The following is a 12125-nucleotide window of genomic DNA, read 5'->3' on the forward strand; positions in this document are numbered from 1 at the left end:
ATGACTTAAAAATTCATCAAATTATAGAATAAAAATATCTTATGTTCTTATGTGCTACAATTGAGCCATCCAAAAAAAATTGAAGAAATAAATCTTATTACTTAAGCAAAAAAAGAGTGCAATACGGTGTAATGTATAAGAGAAAATATAATGTAATAAATAAAATATAATGTTTAAGAGAGAAATGTGTAAGAGCCTGGTTTAAAGCTCCAGCAAATACACACACACACACACACACACACACACACACACACACAGAGAGAGAGAGAGAGAGAGAGAGAGAGAGAAACACACACATACACACACATACTACTGATTCTGTCTCTCTGGTTGAACCATGATTTATACATATTATTCTCCCCCTTCTACATTATACAAGTTTAAGTGGAAGTGTCACATTCCTATTGTTCTTATTTGAAAAACTTGGGATCATTTGCAATATGGCTTTAAAGGATTTGTATGGGTGCAGGTTGACATGCCCATTACTCCTTTGGTTTGAAACAATGATTATTCTGGAAATTCTACTGAGAAATAATTTCAGTTTTGTATATTGCTAAAAGATAAACAATGTGTAAAATATTTTAAGAGAGAGAGAGAGACAGAGAGAGAGAGACAGAGAGAATTTTTTTAATATTTATTTTTTAGTTTTTGGCAGACACAACTTCTTATTTGTTCATTTGTATGTGGTGCTGAGGATCAAACCCAGCTTCGAGTGCATGCCAGGCAAGCGCACTACTGCTTGAGTCACATCTCCAGACCAACGTGCAATTTTTTAAATAAGTTTAAGATATTTAAGATGAAAGAGAATAATAGACAATATATTAGGGGATTACTAATGTAATCTAGCAGCTAAACACAATTAGCAACGTTAGCCCTTATTGAGTGTGTCACACATGTCTGTGTATGGACCATGTCTGTTAGTACCAGGAGAAAAAAAAAGATTGAACTAAAAGAAACCACATTTTGAATAAAGAAATGATACCCTCTCTGGACTCAGAATTTTAAACAGATGACAAAATACTAAGAGAGCCATGACCTCTACTCTCCCTAAAAATGAGACCATGAATGGTAAGGGGAAAATGAGGACATAGACTGGGTGCCCCATTCAGGGAGCAGAAATGAACCTAATCAGGGGAAAACACATCTGAAGCAAAAGGATGCTCGAAACTTCTGTCCAGAAACATCTTGGTATTACATTGGCTGTATCTTACATTTCCTAGGGTGTCATATGATAATTTTTATTTTAGTGGCCTACATACTATTTCTTCTGCATAATGCTAGTGTGTTTTAATGATGATTTTGTTTTTCGATATTTACTAGGAAGAAAAATTTATGTGAATTTGCCATAAGCATAAACGTGTAATAGAAATTTGAGCCCAAACTACTTAGAAAGTCCTTTCTACTCTTCCAGACAAAGAAGCAGAAGATTCTTTCTTGTACTTAAGAGACTGCCATAGTTTGGAACTTGAGAGTCCCCAAAAAGCTGAGATGTTTAAGGAGTTGTCCCCAGCCAGCATGGTGCTCTTGGGAAATGATGAATGTTCAGAAGTAGGGCCTAGAGGAAATTTGTTGTGTATTTGGGGGTGTGCTCTCAAAGTCAAGTGATTTTTGGTTTTATTTTATTTGTTTATTTATATGGAGGACTGAGAATTCAACCAGTGCCTCTTGCACACTTGTTAGGCAAGAGCTATCATTGATCCACAACCCAGGACTAAGGTGAGAAGTTTTTTTTTTTTTTTAACACATGCTCTCACTATGAAGTGCAGCCTTTCTCCAGGAGCAAAAGCAGTGAGCCAAATTGACATTGGAGTGAAATCTCCAAAACTGATACAAAAAACCCCTACTTCTTTACAATTTGATTATCTAAGGTATTTGCTATACTTAAAGAAAGCTGACAGACACAAGAATGAAAACTAATACTCCTGATTGAACAGTTGAACCATAATCTCTCTTATGAGGGCAAAATGTTGTTTGCATATCTTCATTGGACGCCTTGCCAGGATATGTCTTTTATGAATAGTTGACTTTAGAGCTTTGAATTCAATTCAGTCTTGTGACATTCATCAACCAATAAAATATAAGTAGATTGCAATGTGTGTAATGATGAGAAAGATTTATCATCTATTAGGCATATTTTTTTCTTTTTTTATTTACAAATGACAATTTTATTTTATTTATGAATCTAATGCAATGTTTGGTGTTATTTATTACCATGGCAGTATTTAGACAAAAATGACTGATCTGCAAAACTTCTGTTGTATTTTGAAACCCTATTTACAATTGAGTCTTTGAACATATTTATTGAATTTCCAGATGCATTTATTCTAATTGCATCTGAGAATTCTTTAATCAATTGAAATGTACTTTCTGTAAAACTTAGAGGAAAACGCATTTCCTTATTGAAATGTTTCATGAGGCTTGTTCTCTTTTCAGGCTCAGAAATGAAGTGGTACAACCTAAGATCCACACCACATCCAAAGTCATGCAAAGGCATTTGCTCTGGTGCTTACATCATGTGAAGAAACTCATTTAGGGTTGTAAAATAAAACATGTGGAAGCCATTGGTTTTACCTAGGCTGCAAAATAGAATAAATAGACCAAATCAACATGGAGTTCCTTCCAAGTAGCTGAGTGGTATGGATCTCAAATTGTTCTAAAAACCATGTGCTGCAGGTTGGGTTGTCAGGTTTTGGTACCACTGGGAGGTGGGAGAAATATCAGAGGGCAACTTCAGGTAGAAACACATTGGAAGAAATTGTGTCTTTGTGTTGAGGTACTTGAAGGGAATTTTGGGATCCTGACCTTCCTTCTCTGGTCTCTTTTGCTTCCTTTTACCATAACGTGAGAAGTTTGGTCAACCACATGCTTCCCACCATGATGTTCAGCTTTATCAGAGGGCCAAAGCAATGACACCAAGGGATCATGGATTGAAACCTCAGAAACTCCTTTGAAGTTGCTTAAGTCAGGTATTTTGTCAGAGCAATGGAAAGCTAATATTGAGTTTTGGTTCCTGTGGAAACATTTAAATCACATCAGCTGTAAACAACTAAATTGTCTCTATACATCACTTCTGTTTTCTATCAATGCTGCATAGTTACATTATTGCCCACAGTTCTTCAAATCTGTTCTGATTCTGAAAGCTACCTGATTTACAAGTAATTTTTATCAGTTTCTTAAATAAACTCATTTTGAATTAATCTCATCTGAGATATTTTTCTAGCTTATTCAGGCATCCATTTTGGATAGAGAAATTTGTCACTTGGAATTTTACTTCATGAAGAAGAGGAGGGCAGGGAATCACAATCCACACATCAACAATAATGAACTAGAGTGCTCCTGCACACACACCATGTGAGGAGTGGCAGCCCTGCTAATTAGGGAGGCTTCACTAAAGCCAAGTCAAAGACATTGTTTAGCACCTGTGTCTTTTCTGCAAACTAGTCTTTTGTGAGCAGCCCATCACTTTCAATGAAGCTTTATCAGCAGATTTTACAGTCCAGCTCAGGTAGTTAACCACAATTCCATTGTGCTCAGTCGCAATCATGGGCATATTGGCACACTGCAAAAAAAAAAACAGGGAATTTTGATTTCTCATTCTCAGCTTACCCTTTGCAATTTGTAAAGGGATCACACATTCCCCAAATCATTTTTCTGTCAAGTACCTTTGGTTGAGAGCAGATGTAGTGTGAGTCCATTTATTATGAACAAAACAACATTCTAAGAATGTCAGGTGTGGTCCTATTGGGCAGCCCTATCTACCATGCAAGTGGTCTTTGACAGATAAATATATAAAGAAAATAGATGTCAGATACATTGACCTTGCATGTGTCTGAAGAAATGAAAGAACTTTTGCTCAAACCACATTTTTTTGGACCCTCTGTTCTCTCATTCCATATATCTGTCAAGATATATAAAACCCAGTTTGACTATTTCAAAACTTCATAATGGATGCATAAATGGACAAACTCCCTCATGAGACATGTTGTTATGAAATGCCTTTGAAATGTGGATCTGGCTTTTCCCATGATTGCATTTCAACCACTGTTGTAGTAACCTACCTACCATGAATTGAAGGAAGATATAAAATTTGTATTAAGCTGGGCACAGTGGTGCATGATTATAATACCAGAAACACTGGATAATTTAAAATTTAAAGTCTGCTTCATCAACTTAAAAAGGCTCCCAGAATTATTGCAAGAATCTGTCTCAAAAAAAAATGATCAAGCAACAAAAAAATACTTCTTTGGAAATGTGGCTCAGTTATTAGGTAATGGAAAGATCTCTCATGTTCTGAGACAGAAAAAATTAATATCATCAAAATGACCTTAATATTAAATAGAGGATGCCATTAGAAGCGTACCAACCAAGAAAAGACCAGGACAAAATTGATACAAAGCTGAGTTCTGTAGGACATTTACAGAAGGACTAACACTAATAATTCTCAAACTATTTCATAAAATAGAAACAGGGAACACTTCTGAACACATTCTGTAAGGTCAATATCACCCTGATTTCAAAACCAGACAGATACATCAAAGAAAAAAAACTTCAGATGAATATCATGAATAAATATAGATTCAAAAAATTCTGAATAAAATTCTGGCAAATCAAATACAAAAACACAACCAAAAGATAGTACATGATCAAGTAGGGTTCATCCCAGGGATTCACAGCTGATTCAACATATGGAAAGCATTAAATATATTTAATCACATTAATTGACTCAGAGAGAAAAATCATATGATCATCTCAATAGATGCAGAGAAGACATTTGACAAAATACAGCATTCTTTTATGTTCAAAACAATAGAAAAATAGGGATATGAGGAACATACCTCAACCTTGTAAAGGCTATCTATGCTAAGTCCCAGGCCAACATCATTCTAAATGCAGAAAAATTGCAAGCATTCCCTCTAAAACCTGGAACAAGATAGGGATGCCTGTTTCACCACTTTAATTTAACATAATTTTCGAAATTCTAGCCACAGCAATCAGACAGAAAAAAATTAAAGAGATATGAATAAGAAAAGAAGAACCCAAAGTATCACTATTCACAGACAATATGTCTCTATAACTAGAAGGCCCCAAACATTCCACCAAAAATTTTCTAGAACTAACAAATTAATTCAGTAAAGTAGCTGGATATAAAATTAACACCTATATCAAAGATATTTCTGCACATCAGTGACAAATCCTGAGATAACAGAAACTAGGAAAACCACCCCATTTACAATAGCCTCTAAAAAATAAAATACTTGGGAAAAACTTAATGAAAAAGGCAAAAGACCTACAATAAAAACTACAGCATGCTAAAATAAATAAATAAATAAATAAATAGACGAATAAATAAATAAATAAATAAGTAGATAGATAAATAAATAAATAAAAATTTTTTTTAAAAAAAGAAGACCTTAGAAGATGGAAAGATCTAACATGTACTTGGATAGGCAGAATTAATATTGTCAAAATGACCATACTACCAAAAGCACTATACAGATTCAATACAATCCCAATCAAAATCCTAAAGACATTTTTCATAGAAATCAAAAAAGCAATTGTGAAATTTATCTGGAAAAAAAAGAGACCCAGAATAGCCAAAGCAATCCTTAGCAAGAAGAGTGAACCTGGTGGCTTTACTATTCAAGACCTTAAACTATACTACAGAGCAATAATAACAAAAACAGCATGTTATTGGCACCAATACAGACCTGTACACCATGGTATAGAATATATGAAACAGAGATTAACCCAGGTAACTACAGTTATCTAGTATTAGACAAAGGTGCTATATATGTACATTGGAGCAAAGATAGCCTCTTCAACAAACAGTGCTGGGAAAAGTGAAAATCCATATGTAACAAAATGAAATTAAACCTCTTTCTCTTGGGCTGGGGATGTGGCTCAAGTGGTAGCATGCTCCCCTGGCTTGCTTGTGGCCTGGGTTCGACCTCAGCACCACATACAAACAAAGATGTTGTGTCCACGAAAAACTAAAAAAATAAATATTTAAAATTCTCTCTCTCTCTCTCTCTCTCTCTCTCTCTCTCTCTCTCTCTCTCTCTCTCTCTCATAAAAAAAAATCTATTTCTCACCATGCACAAAAATCAACTCTCAGTAGATTGAGGACCTAGGAATACAGCCTGAATTACATTCATATCTCCATAATGTCGGATTAGGCCCCAACTTCATTAATAAGACTCCTATAGTGCAAGAATTAAAGCCAAGAATCAATAAATGGGATGGATTCAAACTAAAATGTTCTCCTTGATAAGTGGATGCTGATCCATTATGGACAAGGGGGAATGAGAAGAATTGAAGAACTTTGATAAGACAAAAGGGAGGGATGGAAAGGTAAGAGGCTTGGGGGCAGGAAAGATGATAAAATGAGAAGCACATCATTACCCTTGGTAGATGTATGTCTGCACATCTGGTGCAAAGCTACACAGAGTATGAGCAGGAGATGAAAAATTATGTTTTATTTCTGGACAGTAAATCAAAATGTATTGTGCTATTCTTTGTACCTAATTGGGATAAATAAATAAATAATTTTTAAAAAAATTTAGAAAGAACCCCATTTACCAAAAATAAATAAATAAATAAATAAAGTAAAATAAACCAAAATGTACATAGAGCAACTGTAAATTGATAGGAATACCTGTGAAAATTTATATGGGAATTTGATTTGAACACACCTTATAGGACCCAAACAATGACACACTTCAAAGACTGAAGCCTTTATTCACCTGAAAATTCTCCATACACCCACCTGGGTTTCTCTTACATGGGGGAGATATTAGAATGGTCCCTGCCACCTGAGCACACAAACACATTTAAGGAGAGGTCTGGGGTGACCAGGAAATAGCAGAGTGCCCTTGTCAGGATCCTGATGTATCAGGTCTGCCTGGTTTTATGGCTTCCTTATATCTGTGAACCTTGGTCCCCTGGTAGACTTGGATGGAGCCCCTCAGAGACACCAGGTAGTGTAAGCATCTTTTGTTTGTAACCAGACACAAACTCTTAACTCCTGTCCTGTGGAGAGTATCAACTGTGCTGCTAGAGATTCAGTACCCAGCTCCAGCAAGAAACCCTGCTTGGCCTTTGCTTGGCAGTGGGGGAATCCCACTTGAGAGCTGTCAAGAGATATCTCATTGCACCTTTCTGGGCTGAAGCCTTATTTTTCCTCCAGAAGCAGAACAGTGCCAGGTTCTTCAAATTAAGGCTTTCTCCCTGCTTTAGAGGAGGTGATCAGACAGTGCCTGGCATCCAAGAAAACAACAAACTGTGGTGAGCCGTTCCTGCGGACTGTGGTCGCCATTACATGATGGCGCTGGCTCCGTTGTGGTCTGTGAAGGACAACTCCATATCAAAGAGAGTTGGCATGTTCCCAGCTCCTTATCAGAGAAAGTTGGCGTGTCATTTTCTAGCACCCTGTGAGAAGGGTACACGTGGCAGCTTTGCATTGGGGTTCGAGGTGCTTTATTAAGGCTGGGAGGGGCATCCAATTATTATTCCGGGTAGTAGAAGAATCATTAGAAGAATATCAGGGGCCTGAATAAACTGCTGAAAGAAGATTCCTGAGTCGCGTCTTCCTTGCGGGCAAGGGGGTCGTGACAAGTGGTGCCGAAACCCGGGAGAAAAGAAACAAAGAAACACCCAGGAACCAGAACTTTCAGCAGTCAGGGAGGCGCGCCGGTAAGTCCCAGGTAAGGTGGGACCCGCTGTTAAAAAGCGGAGGCTCCTCTATACATAAAGAGGGAGCATTAAAAGGTACCTGCTCCTCTGTAAAAAGAGAGGGCGTTACATCTCATAGCAATTGCACTCTGTATTTTTGTTTTGTTTTCTGTGTATGTTCGTTTTGTTTTGTGTACTTTCACTTTCAATTTCTGTGTTTTCTTGTGTTGCGTTATGGGTGCTGTGACTTCAAGTCCACTCCTTCTAGCCCTCGATGGCCTTTTACGTTCCAAGGGACTGGAGGTGAAACGCAGTACCTTAGAGAGATTTTTACAGAGAGTAGATGTCGCTGCACCGTGGTTTGCATTTTCAGGCAGCCTCACTACACCCAGCTGGGATAAATTAGACAAAGACCTTGACTTTGCTCGTGAGCAGGGCATGCTAGAGGGCGGGGTGATACCCCTCTGGAAGATGGTCCGTAGTTGTCTTATGGATGGCCGATGCCAAGAAGCGCTTGTTAAAGGGCAGGAGGTTTTAAAACAATTACATGAGGAAAAATCAGAAACAACAGAGAGTAAAGTGTCTCAGGAAGAGGGGAGTGTGCGGGGTGTGGAGAACGGGAGGAGACTGTATCCAGATCTCAGTGTGCTGCGCACGCCCCCATGCGAAAGTGGGTCAGAGACAAAAGACGCTGAGGAGGAGGAGATAAGAACGCTGTCCCGGCAGCTAGGGAGTTTAGGTACAGGGAACAGAGATAAGCAAGGGCTCAAGAACGGGCGGCCTCCCGATCCGCCTCCGTATGGCGGGGGTGTTTCAGGCTGCCGCTGCTTTCCTCTGTTCCTCAGGGCTGGCATATCATTGCTATTGACATTAAAGACTGTTTCTTTTCTATTCCTTTGCATCCTAAAAACTCACAGCGTTTTGCCTTCACCCTTCCCTCGTGTAATCACGAGGAACCAGATCAAAGGTTTGAGTGGGTTGTTTTACCACAGGAAATGTCTAACAGTCCTATGATTTGCCAGATGTATGTAGGGAAGGCACTCGCACCTCTCAGACAACAATATCCTTCCATTAAGATTATTCATTATATAGATGATGTATTATTGGCAGCCAAATTACAACAGTCAGTTTATGAGGCCTATAAAAACTTGGTGAAGTTGTTAGCTCAGTATGGATTACATATTGCACCTGAGAAGGTTCAAACAGGGGATTCTATTAAGTATTTGGGAGCGACGATTGAAAATGACGTGTTAAAACCACAAAAGGTTACTATAAGAACTCAAGATCTCCAAACTCTAAATGATTTTCAAAAACTGTTGGGAGATATTAATTGGATAAGAGGTTATTTACATATTCCTAATATCGTGCTCCAGCCTTTGTATACTATTCTTAAGGGTGATCCAGATCTTACTTCCCCTCGTACCCTCACTAAGGAGGCCAGAGCGGCCCTTATAAAAGTAAAAAAAGCTATACAACATGCTACTCTATACAGGCTCCAAAGTGATAAACCTTTCCAGTTATGTGTGCTTGCCACTATGCGGCAGCCTACTAGAGTACTGTGACAAGATGGGCCTTTACTATGGATCCACCCACATGTATCCCCAGGAAAATCTTTAAAATACTATCCTGATACTGTTGCAGCGTTAACACTTAGAGGGATTCAACAGAACATTCAATTTTTTGGACAAGCACCTTTTTCTCTTATCATACCCTATTCTAAAGTTCAACTTAATGTTTTGTGTGCTACTCTAGACAACTGGGCTATTCTATGTTGCTCGTTTCAAGGGGATATTGATAATCATTACCCTTCTCATCCATTACTCCATTTTGTTAAAGAACATCCTATCATTTTCCCTAAAGTAACTTCACCCACTCCAATTCCAGGGACTGTTAATATTTTTACTGATGGCTCTAAGTCTAAAATGAGAGCTTATGTGATTAATGACTCTCCCCCTGTCCAACATCAATTTGCTCCTGGAAATCCACAATGGGTAAAACTACAAATCGTCATTAAAGTTTTTAAACAGTGTTCTTTTCCGTTCAATCTCATTTCGAACTCCATCTATGTGGTACAGGCGCTCAAAATTCTGGAGGCTGTAGAAACTATTAGTGACACCCATGCTGTGTCTACTTACTTTAATCAGCTTCAACAACTTATCCGTAGCCGTACTGCCCCCTTCTATCCAATACACATTCGGGCTCACACCTCTCTTCCTGGCCCGTTATCACAGGGTAATGCCTGTGCTGACTCGACAACTAGAAGCCAGTTGGTATGCTTGGCCTCCTCCTTAAAAAAAGCTAAATTGTTTCACCACAACTTTCATGTCAATGCTATGACGCTGCGTAGACGTTTTTCCATCTCCAAAACAAATGCTCGTCAGATAGTATTACAATGTCCCCATTGTGTCACATTTCTTCATCCTCCTACTTATGGTGTAAACCCACCAGGATTAAAGCCATTGGTCGTCTGACAAATAGACGTAACTCACGTGCCTGACTTTGGTAACCTCAAATATGTACATGTTTCTATTGACACATACTCTAAAATTATTCATGCTTCTGCTTTATCGGGAGAAAAGGCACATAATGTTATTACTCATTGCTTAGAGACATGGGCAACATGGGGTGCACCTGCATCCCTTAAAACTAATAATAGACCTGCTTATACGGGCAGACAGTTTACATCTTTTTGTTCTACTATGGGAGTACAACTTGCTCATGGGTTGCCTTACAATCCTCAAGGACAAGACATTGTTAAACGTGCCCACCACACCTTAAAAAAAACCTTAGAAAAACAAAAAGGGGGAATAGGAGTTGACCACACTCCTAAAGAACGCCTGTCCTTAGCTCTTTTTACCATTAATTTTTTGAATTTGGATATTCATGGCCGCTCTGCGGCCGATAGACATGTGTCCCCTCAGCCCTCTGTGACTGGCTATGTTAAGTGGAAGGATGTTCTTACGGGCCAATGGAACGGCCCTGACCCCGTGCTGACATGGGCACGAGGATCTGTATGTGTTTTTCCCCAGGATCGCACGGAGCCGCTGTGGATCCCTGAACGCCTGACAAAAAAAGTCTCGAGATCTACTAACCAGCAGCAGGAGGTGCCACAACAGCCCCATGATGAGGAGCTTCATTCTGATGAGTGCTCTGGCTCTGATGCTGGTGCCAACGGTACAGATGGCACCAATGCAGTGGTGGGCAGTGACACGGACATGGCCAATGCCAATGCCAGTTCATAGTAATTCTAGTGTCCTCCCCACTCTTTTTTCTACCTCATGTGAGATGTCTGCTCCTTGTACCTCTCCTAGAGGGGACATGGAAAATATTTTTAATCAGTCTCAAGTTAATCTCACAGGAGTTTTTTGTTTCAGCCTTGGGAACACTAATTGTATTAGCCTTAAGACCAAAAATTTGACTAACTGGGAGGACCCATTGCGGTCCAGTCGAGTCTCAGGGAGTATTCTCAGTGCTGTATTGAGCCAAGTAGTTTCAGGGAAGCAATCAGGCTCAGAGACCCCCGCAACTAGCTCTGTTTTAAACATAACTACTTTAGCTATTATCTCCGAGGTATTAATCCCAATGCCTCCTTCTTCTAATAGTACTTGCTATGCCACTCATTTCAAGGCCTCTCCTTACTGTACCCCTAATTTTGGTTTTCCCCCGACATTTACGCCTTGTCAGGATCATTCTTGGGAGAAACATCAAGTTGCTAAAGGTTTCTCCTTTTCCCCCCCTCTGAAGAGATATGTTTATAACTTTAACAACAATGCCAACTCCTCTACAGGAACAGGTTGGTCCTGGTTTCAATGGCTCATTTCCAATGAGAAGGGGGCTTCAGCCGATATTTCCACATTGGCTCAATTACTAAAAGCCAAAAGTTGGCTGGCTAATGTTTCTGGCACTACTAAGGAGAGTGAACGAGGTAATAGGCTTACATCTGTTTCGTTCAACTCTCTGTTACATTATGCCACATTGCCTCCTGCAATGGTCTGTATCCAATCCCCGTTCCTGTTCCTTTTAGCTAATCACACCTCATCGGGGATGCTGGATTGTTCTATTATTACCTGTCTCTTATCTAAGTGTTGGAATGGTTCTTGGACTGTAGCAGTAATTATAAAAATTCCAACTTTTGTCCCAATCCCAGTCACTGCGGATCCAGATAAATTTCCTATTGTAGAGCTACTTAGAGTCCACAGAGATTTTGGAATCACAACAGCTATAGTGACAGCTGTGGCGACATCTGCTGCTGCAGCAGTTACGGCCGGAGTAGCCATGGCCAGTCAAGTACAAACTGCTGCCACTATTAATCAAGTTGTTCAACAAACGTCCACTATACTTGAATCACAAAATGCGATTAATCAACATATTTTGTCGGGGATTTTAGCTACCAACCAAAAAATAGATTTTCTTCAAGCTCAGGTAGAAGAATTGGCTGACCTAGTACTTTTAGG

The sequence above is a fragment of the Ictidomys tridecemlineatus genome, chromosome 1 (assembly GCF_052094955.1).
Source record: "Ictidomys tridecemlineatus isolate mIctTri1 chromosome 1, mIctTri1.hap1, whole genome shotgun sequence".
NCBI classification, from domain to species: domain Eukaryota; kingdom Metazoa; phylum Chordata; class Mammalia; order Rodentia; family Sciuridae; genus Ictidomys; species Ictidomys tridecemlineatus.